This window comes from Dreissena polymorpha, chromosome 13 (assembly GCF_020536995.1).
Source record: "Dreissena polymorpha isolate Duluth1 chromosome 13, UMN_Dpol_1.0, whole genome shotgun sequence".
NCBI classification, from domain to species: Eukaryota; Metazoa; Mollusca; class Bivalvia; order Myida; family Dreissenidae; genus Dreissena; species Dreissena polymorpha.
The window spans coordinates 56,274,965-56,292,174 of record NC_068367.1 but is presented as its reverse complement, the minus strand read 5'-3'; the positions used below and the strand labels follow the sequence as shown (position 1 = coordinate 56,292,174).

The following is a 17,210-nucleotide window of genomic DNA, read 5'->3' as shown; positions in this document are numbered from 1 at the left end:
CGAAAATCGGTAAAATTTCAACAGTCAAATACCCGTAATGGTTTACACAATGCGTATTTTACGGCCCACCCCTAGGTGACAACATGTCACTATCGATAATTTCAGGGGTTTATTGCAGTTTTATGGCTTTGTTTTACCTACCACATTAATCGGTCTGTACAGTGTACTTCACCGCGATTAAGTCACGGCAAGTTACATAAGAGGCTGATGATAGTCAACGGGTGTTATCCTCCTGGAAATTGTACTTTTAATGCATAATATTATCAAAACATTTTTTCGACATGTAAAGCGTTGTAACAAATTAATATTTAATTCATAACAAATATACCACAAGTATAAATGTTCCTTTAAATTCCCAAATGAGAATAATTATTTGTAATCCAAAACACATTTCCGATTTTTAATGTTAACACGATGTTTACCATTTTTCCAATATTATAGTCATCATGTGTATTTCCCGACAAAAGAGCGCGAAAATTATGCAGTAATGTCAGGGATCATATTTTCCCGCAACATCAATCAGTCCGGATATAAATGGGAAAAAGTATCCGAAAATTTATATCCGAAATCAGTACAAATTACGTTAAATATATACGATTTATTTTACCATTCATGAAGGTGGTATAATAAATGTACAAGTAAAATTCCCTTTGGCATTTGTTTTAAACGGAACATACTAGTTTTCTCAACTGGATATATCATTTGCTATTTCATTGTTGTTTCATGTGCTGTTTTATCAGACTTTTTTTTCATCGTTGTCAATATTATTTATCTGTGTAAGTCTATACCGATGTTTTAAATCGTTGTTGACTCGATAATAGCTTACAACCATGCACTGAACCAAATAAATGTCTTTGAGTAGGTTGGCTACTGACAATAAAAAAATCAAATAATAAAGAAATAATTTGTGTACATTATAGTTTGTTGTCACGGCTGGTATAGTTTAGATGTGTAGGGATTAAATCACGAGTGCGAAGCACAAGTGATTTGAAACCAAGCATCTAATTTTCCAGTCGTGGGTTATTCAACAGCAAACTGTAAAGTACACAAATTATTTCGATTCTAACACAATTTTTACTGAAGATTTATACAATGTATATTATTTTTCTTGTGTACTATTTTATGTAAAGTTCCGCCCATAAAAAAAACTTTCGGCTGTTCTGTCAATCAGAACTTTCATTCATAATTATATTACCCGATTATTATGCTGGTGGAAAATGTATCGGCATGTTTTGTTCAGTTACAGCGCATGCTTTCAGTGTACAAGGTCCGCCCATAATTATTGCAGAATAACCCGGAGACGATTTTCTTTTTTGTTAATATGAAAGTTTTCACCTTCCGTGTTAGAATCTTTTTTTACTTCTATCTCAGATATTATTAAATTTATTACAGTTTACAGTGATAACAATACATTACAATCATAACATGTTGTTTTGTATAACATGCACGTCAATTAACATCGAAGACCGATTAAAATTATTAATTAAACCAGTGCGCGCAGTCACCTTAGCAGACAAAACAGAGATACTGCCATAACGATGATAACTATCAACAGACACACAATGACACCGATAATCGAGCGATATGTACATCAAAGGCCGTAAGTCTCTTTAAAAGTTTTGCGTTTTTTTCAGTTTGCAAAATTTTCGACCACCCTCATTAATTTCGGACGCGTCTTTAATCCGTTGTTCACAAGTTTTTTATTCTTGGTCTGACGTGCAATAAACGGGTCCTGAATGGTTTATCATACCTTACAGAGATAAGAATGTCATTAGGGTGTGTTAGCATGTGCACTGTGTAAACAATTTCATGACATGGGAATTTTAGCAAACAGAATAGGACCGACTGTTTGGGATTTTCAATCGGTCTTTCATGACCCCAATCGGTCTAGTACCAACAAAACCAAAAAAAATATTATCCCTGGGTAACGAAAAAGGTGATGGAAAGTGTGCTTGTATTGATTTTTTTTATACAAACCGTGTAGCGCAGAGAACATTGAATTGTGTTGATTTCGGTTAAATGTTTCTTTGGTATTTTTAACACAATTATATTGCGAATAATTTGATATTTCATCTAAATTAATTTCAAATCAAACACGCCGTATCCTTATCCTTACGGTCTATTAGTTGAGTAATTATTGAAACAGTAATTGTACTGTTTACTGATTCAAGAGAAAATCTGGACAGAACTGGAGTAAGTGTTAGGAGTTATGAAAACTAGCATAGCACGTCTACTGACCTATTTTGTGTAGACTGCTGTCTGCGGTGTTTAGACAAAAGGGATTAACATGTGTGATTGCAACTCTGCCGATTTGGTCCATAATTACCGGTAATACATTGTTTTGAATGTCATTATTTTAATCAATGCATTCTTATTAATGTAATGGATAAAAATTAATAAATGAACTTTAATTTGTATTTGTTAATAAACTCGCGAGTATTCCAAAGAGACATATCATTTATAATATATAATAACAAAAGGATATAAGCGGCAAATCATGTATCTAAACGAAAGTAGTTTCTTTTCTCCATCAGAAATACGGTTATCACTTCACAAATATTGGTTAAAACAAGACTATTGTCAAGCAATATAAGTCCCCAACCGGCTCCACCATTGTCAGAAATTCCAGATTTTTTTATATATATATTTGTTGCCATAGCAACCAAAATTTTTTATTTAGGAACAAAATTAAATGACGTGCATAATGTCCATATTGCCATCTATCCATGTTTCAAGTTTCATGAAAAAATATTAGGAACTTTAAAAGTTATTGCAGGATCCAGAAAACCACCATTTTCAGCATTATTTCTAGTCTATTTGTTGCCATAGTAACCAGAATTTTTGACGTCAGAACTAAATGAAATAACGTGCATAATGTCCATATTGCCATCTATCCATGTATCAAGTTACATGAAAAAATATTTAGAACTTTAAAAGTTATCCCAGGATCCAGAAAACCACCATTTTCAGCAGTATGTCTTGTCTATTTGTTGCCATAGCAACCATAATTTTTGACGTAGGAACGCAATGAAATGACGTGCATAATGTCCATATTGCATTCTATCCATGTAAAGTTATCGCAGGATCCATAAAAGTGTGACGGACGGATGGAGACAAAATCATAAGTCCCCTCCGGTGAAACCGGTAGGGGACTAAAAACTAAGTTTTTTCTTAGGATGCTCTTATAAGACGACCCCCCAATTTTATGCCTTGAAAAATCGGGAAAAAAACCCGTCTTACAATCGAAGAAATACGGTACACTCATGTCCCTGATTGGTGCTGGACAGACATTTTCTAAGACAAGGTCAAGGTCACAGTTAAATGTCCAGTGATATGAGTGGATAGGAAATTGTCACAATAATCAAAACTGTACAAAAGAATTACATGTATACCAAGCAAGAAACAGTAAAATCTACTTAATGTGTTACATATGGATGGTTTTGAAATATTGAAAGTTTAAGTTTAGTCAAAGTACGGTAAAAGTGAGGTTGGATGGTATTGGTGGATGTTGAACGGTCTTCAGCTTACACTTTTTTTAAATATTTCTTTCCATCAAAGAAAAATCTCTCCAAGTTCAGATGCAATTTTCTAATGGACACTGTTACATAAAACCATGAAGTACAGAGGCAATTTTCTAATGGACACTGTTACATGAAACCAAATGTTTTACAGCTAATAGAGTAAGACCTTTTCATCCATCACAAGTATAATGGTATGCATAAAAGCCAAAACATTTCATATTCCTCCCACTACAAGGAAAGGAAAATTGATTTCCAATGAGAAAACAGCATATCATTCATTGCTATATCAGGCTTATGCCTGTATGAAGAAACAGAAATAAGTTCTTGGATCAACATCTTAACACCTTATAAGATATCACAGGATACGTAAGCTTTTATGACATCTCTGAAATTGCCCATAATGTTTGCTGGATATTATCATGACTGTGTATCATGAGACTCCAGAAAGCAATATACCATACTGTTCTCTAATAAACCATCCCCCCACAGGTCTTACATTTTATTCATGAGGCGTTTATTAAGGGTCAAAGTAATGGAATTGTTTTATATGTACCACGAAAAGAAAATTATTATAATTTGTGTGTGCGAAGGTCATTATTTAAATAATGTAGTCAAAAATTTGACAATTGACATTACACATGTATTCTTATGTGTTCAAGGTAACAAAAGCACAAATTTGGCATGATTTTTCATTATTATTTGTTTAAAAATGAGGGTGTGTGTGAAGGTCATTATTTAAATAATGTAGTCAAAAATTTGACAATTGACATTACACATGTATTCTTATGAGTTCAAGGTAACAAAAGCACAAATTTGGCATGATTTTTTATAATTATTTGTTTAAAAATGAGGGTTGGGGGTTTAGGGTTGGGACATTAATTACCGAATATACAGTATTTTCTGTTGTGAAAAATATGCTGTAGAACAAGAGGTTCATGAGTGGTTGTAATGCTCTACTGGCTTAAACTAAGAAGTGTAAGAAGGGAAGGTGTGTCATGCTGTATATGAAAAGAGCTCTGGTGATCATAAATGAAAACAAGAAATGTGTTTGTCAGAAACACTATGTCCCCTTCTGCGCCGCTTTGATTTATTTATTTTTTTTTCATTTGGCAGGTTCAGATAATAATCTCCCTTGAAAGCTTATAACTTCCCTTGGATTTGTTTTTTTTACCTTTGACCTTGAAGGATGACCTTGACCTTTCACCAATCAAAATGTGCAGCTCCATGAGATGCACATGCATGCCAAATATGAAGTTGCTATCTTCAATATTGCAAAGTTTATGGCAAAATGTTAAAGTTTGGGCAAACCAACCAACCAACCAACCAACCAACCAACCAACAGACAGGGCAAAAACAATATGTCCCCTACTATAGTGGTGGGGGACATAAAAAGAGCATATTTTGTATTATTTTATTTGTTGAATCAACCTACCAGTGTTGGAGAAAGGAATAAAAGACAGGTGGCCCAATGTGCAAACTGCCATGTTTACCTTTTCTTTTCTACAGCAATAGAAGTGAACAACTAAGATATTTTTTGCAACATTACAGCAATAAACAACTGATAAAAACTTATTCAAAGATTATACTGTATGCAAACACATGTGGCTAGTTTGGAGGTCACCAATTTTCCCATATGGGCGAGAGGTAGCAGGTTCGAGTCATAAACTGACTGCAAAATGTTCCCATTAATACCTCAGTACACAATACTTAATGTATATGCATATGACTTGAAAAATATAACAAGCTGTGCAAAATACTTAATGTATATACATATATAATTTACTTGAAAAATATAACATACTCTGCAAAATACTTAATGTATATACATATATAATTTACTTGAACAAGAGATGTGTTTGTCAGAAACACAATGCCCCCTACTGCGCTGCTTTGAAGCCATATATTTGACCTTTGACCTTGAAGGATGACTTTGACTTTTTACCACTTAAAATGTGCAGCTCCAAGAGATACACATGCATGCCAAATATCAAGTTGCTATCTTCAATATTGCAAAAGTTATTGCAAAAGTTTAACCATGGTTAAAGTTTTCGACAGACAGACAGACAGACGACAGACAGACAGACAGACAGACAGACAGACAGACAGACAGACAGACAGACAGACAGACAGACAGACAGACAGACAGACAGACAGACAGACAGACAGACAGACAGACAGACAGACAGACAGACAGACAGACAGACAGACAGACAGACAGGCCAAAAACATCATACCCCCGATCATTCGATCCGGCCCGGCATAAAAATATAACATACTGTGCAAAATACTTAATGTATATACATATATAATTTACTTGAAAAATGTAACATACTGTGTAAAATGTAAACTCCACATTTACAGCAAGAATCCATACAGCTTGGGCATCAGGAGGCTCTTGTTACCTCAGCAAAACAGTTAATAATCTTTCATTGTCATCACTTTCAAAAAGTAACTGTTGCTTCAACACTGAAACTGCTCCTTTAATGGGTAGCGTACACTTTTCTTGATGCAACCAAGACTTTTCATTAATAACTTTTTCATTAAATTATCACACTTTTAATATATCACATGCCATATGATACAAATTACTGCATAACAAATTCATAACTTCTTTAATAACTAGACACATTTCTAAGTCAAAGTATTCACTTTTAAAAAAATTTCATCACTGGAGTAACACATTCATAATGCAATTAACAAAATAAATAAAAAAATCACACAAATTTTACATTCATTTGCAATTGTATATTTTAACACTCTGCAACATAAGTAATTTGAGCAGCAACCAAATCAGACAGTTTTCAGTAACAACCATGAAATTGTTTTGGACAGGATTCAAAAGTTGCAAGTTCTAATGGTTCTTTACTTTCGACCTCCCTCTAATAACAGTTTCCCTCTATCCTGATAAACAAGAATGCTTGGAGTAAGATAATTCTTCCGACAGACTCAGCCTTCTTTCAATATGGAAGATCTCCCAAGAGATAGACAGGTTCTTTATTCATAATTTGATCTTGCATTTCTAATAGACTTTAAATTTTAAATTACATTTTAGAGTGTGATAAACCTGGCATGAGTATAAAATACCAGGTACATTTTATTATATTAGTTAAATAAAGCAACAATTGAAAATTAAAAGTATATGTGATCTATATTCAAAGATTAATACTAATTTAAACAAGATGTGTTTGTGAAACACTATGCCCCCCCCCATATATTTGACCATTGACCTTGAAGGATGACCTTGACCTTGACATTTGGCTCAAAATGTGCAGCTCCATGAGATACACATGCATTCCAAATATCAAGTTGCTATATTCAATATTGCAAAAGTTATGGCCAATGTTAAAGTTTGATGCAAACAAAGAAACCAACAGACAGGGCAAAAACAATATGGACATAAAAAATAACTTGGTTTCTCAATTTATTTTCATCCAAGCCATGTAACTATCTAAAAACATTTACAGGAATTTTTCAAATATGAATTTTTTCATTACATAATTGCTTCCTGAAATACTGTTGAGAAAATGCAATTTTATGTTTTCATAAATAGAAGCTTATATACAAACCATAAAAATAATTACTTGTACTTGAGAATCTTTTTATGAGTTTGTCAAATCAATCTATTCATCTGAAACCAGTGCCAGCAACTCTATATATTTATAATATTATGATTCAAATATAGAGACTAGTATAGCAGCGGGGTAATGCAATAAACAATAACTATTTTCGAAATATCAACATATGTTACGCATCAAAACACCAACTCAGTGCCAAAAATTTAGTTGAGACATTATTATTATGCACAGTTAATAATTGACTTATTTTGTGTATACAACTTTATTTGCTCTCCTTTTTAATCAAGGAAGGCAACTAGTGTTCACCCTTGTTTAATATTGAGTAGACTTATCTCCCTTACAAACAATACATAATATATTGACTTGAAACAGTATTATTTTCTGGTTTGTAACCGTATGGGATAAAAAAGCATGTGAAATTACATGTTCATAAGGCATACAATAAGGACCCAAATTTTAAGCATAAGGGTATAACCTAAATATTATATAAGCATGACACAGAATATTGAACTAAAAGTTTCGAGCTGCGGACGAAATGTAAACATATCAGTGCTTTTCTCACCAAATGACCTATACCTGTGAAATGAGGATTTTTTTGTAAATTTACTTTAAACAACTTTTAAATAAATATTGATAAGACTTGCATAAAACAAAAATTACTAATCATACAGATATCAGTTTATTGGATATTACAACTTCAAACTCTTCATTTCTATTCTTAACAGCTCTATTTCCAAACATGTGAAAGTCAAACCATCAATTGGACATTTAAAACTGGATTTAGGGAAAAATACACTTTTTGTTGATATGACCCCATAACGCCTATACAATCACCCAATGAAAAGCTCTGCACAATAGGGAACAAACAAACTAACACAACCCATATCGTTTACAGATTTTTTTATTAAAATCTGAAATCATTACATAATTATGTACATCTTATTTTGTGGCTGTTGCTCATTCAATACACAAATTGTTATGTAACACCTGGATGTGTGCTGGTAACATGATCTTTTTTAACATGCAACTATCTGTTATGTGAGTAACTAAAACTGACTGAATTGGATAGGATCGATTTTATACACAGATTGGACTAGAATAACATTTGGTAGTTTTCCTTTCTGAAACAGTTGATGATAACTAAAACTGTTTAACAAGTTAAAAGTATAACTGGGAATGTCTTTAGAAAACAATAGAGAATTGTTCACAGATTTTTGTATTTTTTCAAATATATCATAAAATTTATTTATATACTCTGTGTCTGACAAATCCATTGCCCGGAGCTCGGGGGCTACTGTATTTTTTCATCGGACTACTGATATTTTCCAGCTCACACCCACCGGGCTACTATAAATAAGAGCGGTAGCCCAGTTTATTGACAGACATATGTAGAATAAACACGCTGACCTTGTGTTTGTACACTGTGTATTGCTTATAATCCGATAACAATGTGTAATCAATTATCTAATTAGTCATCCATCACTTGCGGTAATGTCGATAATAAACAGTAATAGTGTATTTTAATCATCCAATCAGAATCAACATTTGCCGTCTGCTAATAATATAACGAGATCCGATTGGATAGTTTGCGCACGTGATGCAACGTCATTTCCCAATTTGGAATTCTTTGTAAACCGCAACAATGAGTAATAGCGACAACGTTTTTGATGTCGTTAAATATCCAAGGACGCAGAACATTTAAGAAATCAAAACAATAAAGGATTCTTCAAAACGGTAACGATCGAGTTGTATATAAGATGCAACGATGAGCCACAGTCTGGATGGACCGGGGACATGCCACCTCGCAGGCCACAAGATATCGTCAGCTTCTGACTAGAAATGATATTGACTGTGTACTATATCTGTGAACTGATTGCAGTTTAATAAGACTATTTGATATTGGACTGAATGAACTCATTGTGTCACTGTGTGATACTGTTGATAAGTGATTTGTTATGTCTACTGCATGTCATATCAGACTACTTGTTGTATTATGTGTATGTAAATGAATAAATAAAATAAAGATAACAAGAGCTGTCTCCATAGGAAGACATATGCCCCCGATTAACGCTTTGATAGAAATTATGAGCATTTTTCGAAACCTAAACCCATTTTTCGAAATCCTAAATGCGGACCCCAAGTTCAAGGTAAATGTCAAAGGGGTCAAAATGTGTGTGCGTATGGAGAGGCCTATTCCATATACACATGCATACCAAATATAAATGTAACATCTGAAGTTATGAGCATTTTTCGAAACCTAAACGCAAAGTGTGACAGACAGACAGACAGACAGACAGACAGACAGACAGAAGGACAGACAGACAGACTGTGCGATCACTATATGCCCTTCTTCGGGGGCATAAAAACTTGCCTCATCATTTTGTAGGTAAATTTTATGGGATACCAAATATTTTTACTGGTAGCCCAGTGGGGTACCTGAAAAAATAAGAAATTTTACGGACCCTGATTATTTATGATATTTTAAATGGTTTAACAAGAGTTCCGCGGTCGGAGATGACCGCATTGAAGCCGGATTTTTGATTTAAATGACAGGAAAGTACCTTTCGTGTTTTTGTCAATGAAATAAGAACTTTAACATTTTTACATTCAAGGTCACAGTGACCTTGACCTTCAAATGAATGACCTTGAAATGTCCAGTGGTTACTTACTAGTTCTGGCCAACCTTCATGTCAAGTTTCAAGACTCTAGGTCCAAGCATACCAAAGTTATAACAACTTTAACATTTTTACATTCAAGGTCACAGTGACCTTGACCTTCAAATGAATGACCTTGAAATGTCCAGTGGTTACTTACTAGTTCTGGCCAACCTTCATGTCAAGTTTCAAGACTCTAGGTCCAAGCATACCAAAGTTATAACAACTTTAACATTTTTACATTCAAGGTCACAGTGACCTTGACCTTCAAATGAATGACCTTGAAATGTCCAGTGGTTACTTACTAGTTCTGGCCAACCTTCATGTCAAGTTTCAAGACTCTAGGTCCAAGCATACCAAAGTTATAACAACTTTAACATTTTTATATTGAAGGTCACAGTGACCTTCACCTTCAAATGAATGACCTTGAAATGACCAGTGGTCATCTGTTAATCCTGGCCAACCTTCATGTCAAGTTTGAAGACTCTAGGTCCAAGCATTACAAAGTTATACCATGAAATAAGAACTTTAACATTTTTACATTCAAGGTCACAGTGACCTTGACCTTCAAATGAATGACCTTGAAATGACCAGTGGTTACTAACTAGTTATGGCCAACCTTCATGTCAAGTTTCAAGACTCTAGGTCCAAGCATACCAAAGTTATAACAACTTTAACATTTTTTATATTGAAGGTCACAGTGACCTTGACCTTCAAATGAATGACCTTGAAATGACCAGTGGTCATCTGTTAATCCTGGCCAACCTTCATGTCAAGTTTGAAGACTCTAGGTCCAAGCATACCATAGTTATACCATGAAATAAGAACTTTAACATTTTCGAGCACGCCGCCACCCCGCCCGCCCGCCCGACAACATCAATCTATAAGCCGAGATTTTTTCGAAAAAAATCCGGCTAAAAATAATTATAATATCATTGTTTTGATAAAGGCATAATGCTGAAATATAGCAATATATAGCATATAATAGCAAGGGAAACAAGATGTGTTTGTGAAACACAATGTCCCCCTATATGACGTTTGACCTTGAAGGATGACCTTGACCTTGACCCTTCACCACTCAAAATGTGCAGCTCCATGAGATACACATGCATTTCAAATATAAAATTGCTAGCTTCAATATTGCAGAAGTGACATTACATGAGCAATTTTGACCCATATATTTGACCTTGAATGATGACCTTGACCTTTACCTTTCACCACTCAAAATGTGCAGCTCCATGAGATATACATGCATGCCAAATATCAAGTTGCTATCTTCAACATTGCAAAAGTATTCATAAAATAAGTGATTTGGGCCACATATATTTGACCTCTGACCTTGAAGGATGACCTTGACCTTTCACCACTCAAAATGTGCAGTTCCATGAGATACACATGCATGCCAAATATCAAGTTGCTATCTTCAATATTGCAAAAGTATTCATAAAATAAGCGATTTGGGCCACATATATTTGACCTCTCACCTTGAAGGATTACCTTGACCTTGACCTTTCACCACGCAACATGTGCAGCTCCATGAGATACACATGCATGCCAAATATCAAGTTGCTATCTTCAATATTGCAAAAGTATTCATAAAATGAGCGATTTTGGCCACATATATTTGACCTCTGACCTTGAAGGATGACCTTGACCTTTCACCACTCAAAATGTGCAGCTCCATGAGATTCACATGCATGCCAAATATCAAGTTGCTATATTCAGTATAGCAAAAGTTATTGCAAAATGTTAAAGTTGGCACAAACAGACCAACCAACCAACCAACCAACCAACCAACAGACAGGGCAAAAACAATATGTCCCACACTACTATAGTGGAGGACATAAAAAGCCTTGCATTTAAGGATCAAATCAGGGACTTCAAGAAGCAGAAGCTAACTTGCTATCACTACACCTCCCAGTCTTTTGAATCTATAAAATAGTTGAAACACTATTTTGGTTACGTTTTTTTGTTAACCTACCAATGAAAAGAGTTAAATGCTTTAATTTTTTCACTTTTTTTTTTTAAACCTATTTATTTAAGCTCGATTGCATAACAAGCCTAAGGCTTATATGAAACATTGTTGAGTCCGTTTCCTTGGTATATATGGGGGAGATCTAAAGAACGTTCCCACAGTGGGGATTGAACCTGTGACCTCCCGATCGCTAGGCGGACACCATATCCACTACGCCACGGCGACCTCAATTTCAATTGATAATTAAGATGATTATAAAATAAAACATTTATTCAAAACATTTTTCTTAGTCAGAAGTGTAATTTTGCTTGTTTGTACATCATGTATACATTTTGTTGGAATCCATAACAATATTTTTGAAAAGTGTACTTTTGCCAAACTTCGAAGTCCCTTTAAGACTTGATTATAGTCAAGAACATTTAATTAATTTAAAGCAAACACTATAAGCTACATCAGCTGAAAGGGATTTTTTTCATTGCTAAATAATGGATTAATATATATCTTAGCACAGAGATAACTTTTTGTCCTCCTGAAAATGTATATATTCATTCAAACCTTCATGACGACAATTGTTATCAGGCAGAAACATAATTGCTGTAACAAAACAATTACAGATAAAAAGCAAAATTACGGATAAAAAGCAAAATTACGGATAAAAAGCAGAGTCTATATATCCCCACATTTACTCATGCATGAAATTTTATTTTCGCAACTATGGCAAACTGATTTGAAATCATCTATGTTTGAGTTATGAAATGTGGTTAAACAAGTATTCAAGTTTCAGTTTCTAATGCAATACATTTAATACTTGTTATTATCTACGCATGACTTCCTAAGGCAATCTATCATATCATTTTAAAACTAACCCTTGAAGTTCAGACCAGTTTAGCTTCAATGATGCAGTAAACTTTATGATGCATTGTTCATTTCATGTACAACTGCCATTTTATGGTAGTATTTTTTCATCCTCAAAACAACTGCCATCAAATTGACTGTGGCTTCAATTAATTGAGGCATGTTACTGATGTTGTATTGTATTGTATTGTAGTGTATTTATTTTGACATTGCAGTCAAGGATAACCCATGAAAGTGCAAGCACTTATTTCCAATGGGGTCCTTTGGTTTTGCTGAAGAGACAGCAAGCAGAAGAGACAGTATTGGGATACAAGGAATCCGGGTGCGATACCCTAGCTCTTTGCGAATAGATACCTTGGTTCTTTTACGTGCTCAGTGTATAGCACCGATACACGCGAGAATTACCTGGGTTTCATACCAGTACATCTCTAGTTGGGTGGGAAACACTTGAAGCATTTCTGAAATTTCCAGTGCCCCGGCCGGGATTTGAACCGGGGACCTCTGGAATGGTAGACCAGGGTGTTACCACTCGACCACCGCACCACCCGATAACTCAACGGAGATTACATATACTACCAATTCTCCCTCCTCTGCCTCAGAAACAAGCCAAATATATATGCAGGATTTTATTTTGTAGGATTCCTAAAATATCAAAGCTCTAAACATTCTTAATAAATCATTTCCAATATAAAAACAGAACTTACTGTGTTATTTAAATTACGATCCCCATACTGCTTATTTGGCAAATGTAAAACTAAGGGAGGTTATTATAATGCAACCTTGAAGAAACGTGAATCATCTAATTCAAACCCAAAACCTTTTCGTCACAATATAAGAGATGTTTATAATAAAACAATATCCTCCATCCATCCACCTCAACTGGCATTAAGTTGTCCCTTTGACCTTGACCTCGATCTATTGAAAATCAATATTTGTAATCTTTTGTCAAGACTAAACCATATGCTTATTAAGATGACCCTAATAATTCTCTAGATATTTTCTGCAAGCATTTTTCAACTTATGATCACGTGTGACGTTCACCTTTGACCTGTGGACCTTAAAGTCAATAGGCATAATTCTTTCTTCCAAAGTAACCAACTTACCAATTTAGATGATCTTAGGTCAAAGCAGTCTGATATCATGCTGAAACAAATTTCTTTATACCATGACCTTTGAAATAGTGACCTCAAAATCAAGGCATATTCCCTTTCAACCAAGTAAACAATACACGAATTTGCATAACCATCAGTAAAAGCATTATCAAAATACAAAAATAAATTTCTTCATGTTCAAAACCACAGTAAACAAGAAATGTGTTTGTCAGAAACACTATGTCCCCTTCTGCGCCGCTTTGATTTAGTTTTTTTGACCTTTGACCTTGAAGGATGACCTTGACCTTTTACCACTCAAAATGTGCAGCACCATGAGATACACATGCATGCCAAATATGAAGTTGCTATCTTAAAAATTGAAAAAGTTATTGCAAAATGTAAAAGTTGGCGCAAACAGACAGACAGACCAACAGACAGGGCAAAAACAATATGTCCACCACTTAATAGTGGTGGGGGACATAAAAATGTAACCTTGATCTTGTGACCTTGCCCTTTGGCCTTTAAGTAAAGGGTCATTTTCTTTCAACCAAGTAACCATTTCATCAATTTGCATGATCAGATGTAAAAGTATTCTCAAGATATTGTGTGGAAACCAATTCTTACAATCAAACCATCATATCAATGTGCATACTTATATGTCAAAGCGTTCTCTAGATATCACATGAAAAAGGACAATGGCGCCCAATGGACAGCAACTGCAAGACAATATATCCCCCCTTCTTTGAAGGCAATTATTTACTGTTACTCATTTTGAAGACTCTAAATATTTGTTAACAAAAACAAAATTTAGTATGAGTAATTTTGTTCATTGAAACTAGTGTCATGGTATACCTTATTATACTTGATTGTAACTTTATACTGATTTACTTCTTTTGAACATGTTTATGCATCTATTTATTTATTTTATATTATCTTATGGTTTGTATGATGATTTGAAGAAATGATGCTCTTTAAACAATATGTTTTAATTCGTATCATTTGACTGCACCTCTTGTCAAATGACAAACTTCACAAATGTGATTAAAATAAATACTACATTCTTCAGTCTCAGATTTCAAGGGTAACACCTGGACATTGTTTGAAACAAAGTCATCCTATACATTTAAATAGGCAATAACATTTTAAAACATGTCTGAATTACTTTTAAAATGTTTTACAAGTTTGTTCATATTGTTTAATTATTAACAAGCATTTATGTTTGACTATTCAAACAATTTAATAATTTATGTATCATGTGCACATTTACCTTTACAACCTTTAACATTTACAAAAAGACTATAACTAAGCAATCATAATTTTGCATTATTTTTTTTATAAAAAAAAAATGAGCATTTTGCACATTATGTAAAAAAACAACCATGCCACTTTTTTTTACAAACACATAGCATTTAACTGTATATTTCCAAAGATTGCATGATTAGACTAAACAAGATGCGTTTGTGAAACACAATGTCCCCCTATATGATGCTTGACCTTGTAGGATGACCTTGACCTTGTGAAGGATGACCTTGACCTTTCACCACTCAAAATGTGCAGCTCCATGAGATACACATGCATGCCAAATATCAAGTTGCTATCTTCAATATTGCAGGGTTTTTTTCCCACTTTTTGGGAAGATAGCCCATGGCTTTGGAATTGGGAATTTTATCGGCATTTTCATGAAATTGGGAAAATAAAATTCATTAGCCTTTTTATTCCAAACAAACAGTCCACTGATTAGGGAAATACTAAATTTGATATAACTCTTTATAATCATTCAAATTAAAAGAACACAATCATATAATACTTTGTTAGATGTAATTGAATTAAAATTTAGATAAAATATGCATTAGACACTTCTTAAAAAAAAAAAAAAAAAAAAAAAAAAAAAGGTTTTTTTTTTTTTTTTGGAAATTGGGAATTTTTTGTCACATTTTGGGAAAAAAGTATCCTTTTTGGGATTGGGAACATAGCCGAAATTCGGCTATAAAATCGGGCCAAAAAAAACCCTGTATTGCAAACGTATTCATAAAATAAGCGATTTGGGCCACATATATTTGACCTCTGACCTTCAAGGATGACCTTGACCTTTCACCACTCAAAATGTGCAGCTCCATGAGATGCACATGCATGCCAAATATCAAGTTGCTATCTTCAATATTGCAAAAGTATTTATAAAATAAGCGATTTGGGCCACATATATTTGACCTCTGACCTTGAAGGATGACCTTGACCTTGACCTTTCACCACTCAAAATGTGCAGCTCCATGAGATACACATGCATGCCAAATATCAAGTTGCTATCTTCAATATTGCAAAAGTATTCATAAAATGAGCGATTTTGGCCACATATATTTGACCTCTGACCTTGAAGGATGACCTTGACCTTTCACCACTCAAAATGTGCAGCTTCATGAGATACACATGCATGCCAAATATGAAGTTGCTGTCTTCAATATAGCAAAAGTTATTGCAAAATGTTAAAGTTGGAGCAAACTGACAGACAGACCAACAGACCAACAGACAGGGCAAAAACAATATGTCCCCCACTACTATAGTGGGGGACATAAAAACAAAACTCATGGACTCTTGGTAATTTACATACAATCTGCATCATACTTTTTATAAACATTTACAAAGACTCAATCAGTAAAACACACACTAGCAAAGGGACCCTTATTTATATTGCGTCCTCCCTGAGTGAACACCCGATGAATCACCGCTAATTCACCCAACACTGCAGTTGACCCCTTGTGACCCTAATTTAAAGCCTTATAATGACCACCAATCATTGAGTATTGATCGTCATGGGGACACCATGGGACTGACCAATGGCATCAAAGGACATAGAGAGAAGGATTGGGATGAAGAAACTGTTCTACTCATACCTAAGTTGATTCGATCGATTTCCATCTGTGTCTGGAGTAATTGGTAATGCCATGGGTGACAACAAATGTTCAGTAATTATAGGGATCTGTCAGAAGTTATTCTGAGCATTGGGTAAAATATTTTTTTAATTTGATGGTGGATTTGATCTGATTAAAATCTCTTGAATTGTAACTTGGAATACTTCCCCAACACTGAATGTACTTGAAACTGCAGCCAGCATAAATTTAGAGACATAAAATTTCTAGAAAGGCAACAAATATTTTCATGAACATCCAAGACAATTTCCCCTGGGACCAACAGCAAGTTTTCAACTTAATGTGCTAGTAACAGATTCTGCTAGTTGAAAAATTGATTTTACCAACAACTGAAAGAACAGACTGAACACCAATTTTTTAGTTTCAAAAGAAATAACAGTATCACAAGACACAAAAGCATCGTCTTCTTCACTAATTTATCAAAATGTCAATTTCAAATTTGGCTTGTAAATAAGACATGATATTTAACTGTCTGAGTGAATTATACCAATATCAATTCTTATAAAATTATGTTCTCCATAATGTATACATGCCAAATTTTCTGTTCACTTGCCTTTCTCAAACAACTCTAACTTAGTTATTGTTTTTTCATATCTAAAGCAGGAAATAAAAATC

At 34.1% G+C, this 17,210-nt stretch overlaps 1 protein-coding gene and 1 long non-coding RNA gene across 10 annotated transcripts in view; both read right to left on the bottom strand.

Moving 5' to 3' along the window:
- Positions 1–17,210, bottom strand: part of LOC127856225 (SRC kinase signaling inhibitor 1-like) — a 250,653-nt gene that overhangs the window by 198,104 nt on the left and 35,339 nt on the right. The window lies entirely within an intron of this gene.
- On the bottom strand, positions 10,743–16,326 carry LOC127856234 (uncharacterized). Its single transcript, XR_008037916.1, has 3 exons — positions 15,734–16,326; positions 11,089–11,227; positions 10,743–10,936 (listed from the first exon to the last, which is right to left on the bottom strand). It is a non-coding gene; the product is annotated as an uncharacterized LOC127856234 (long non-coding RNA).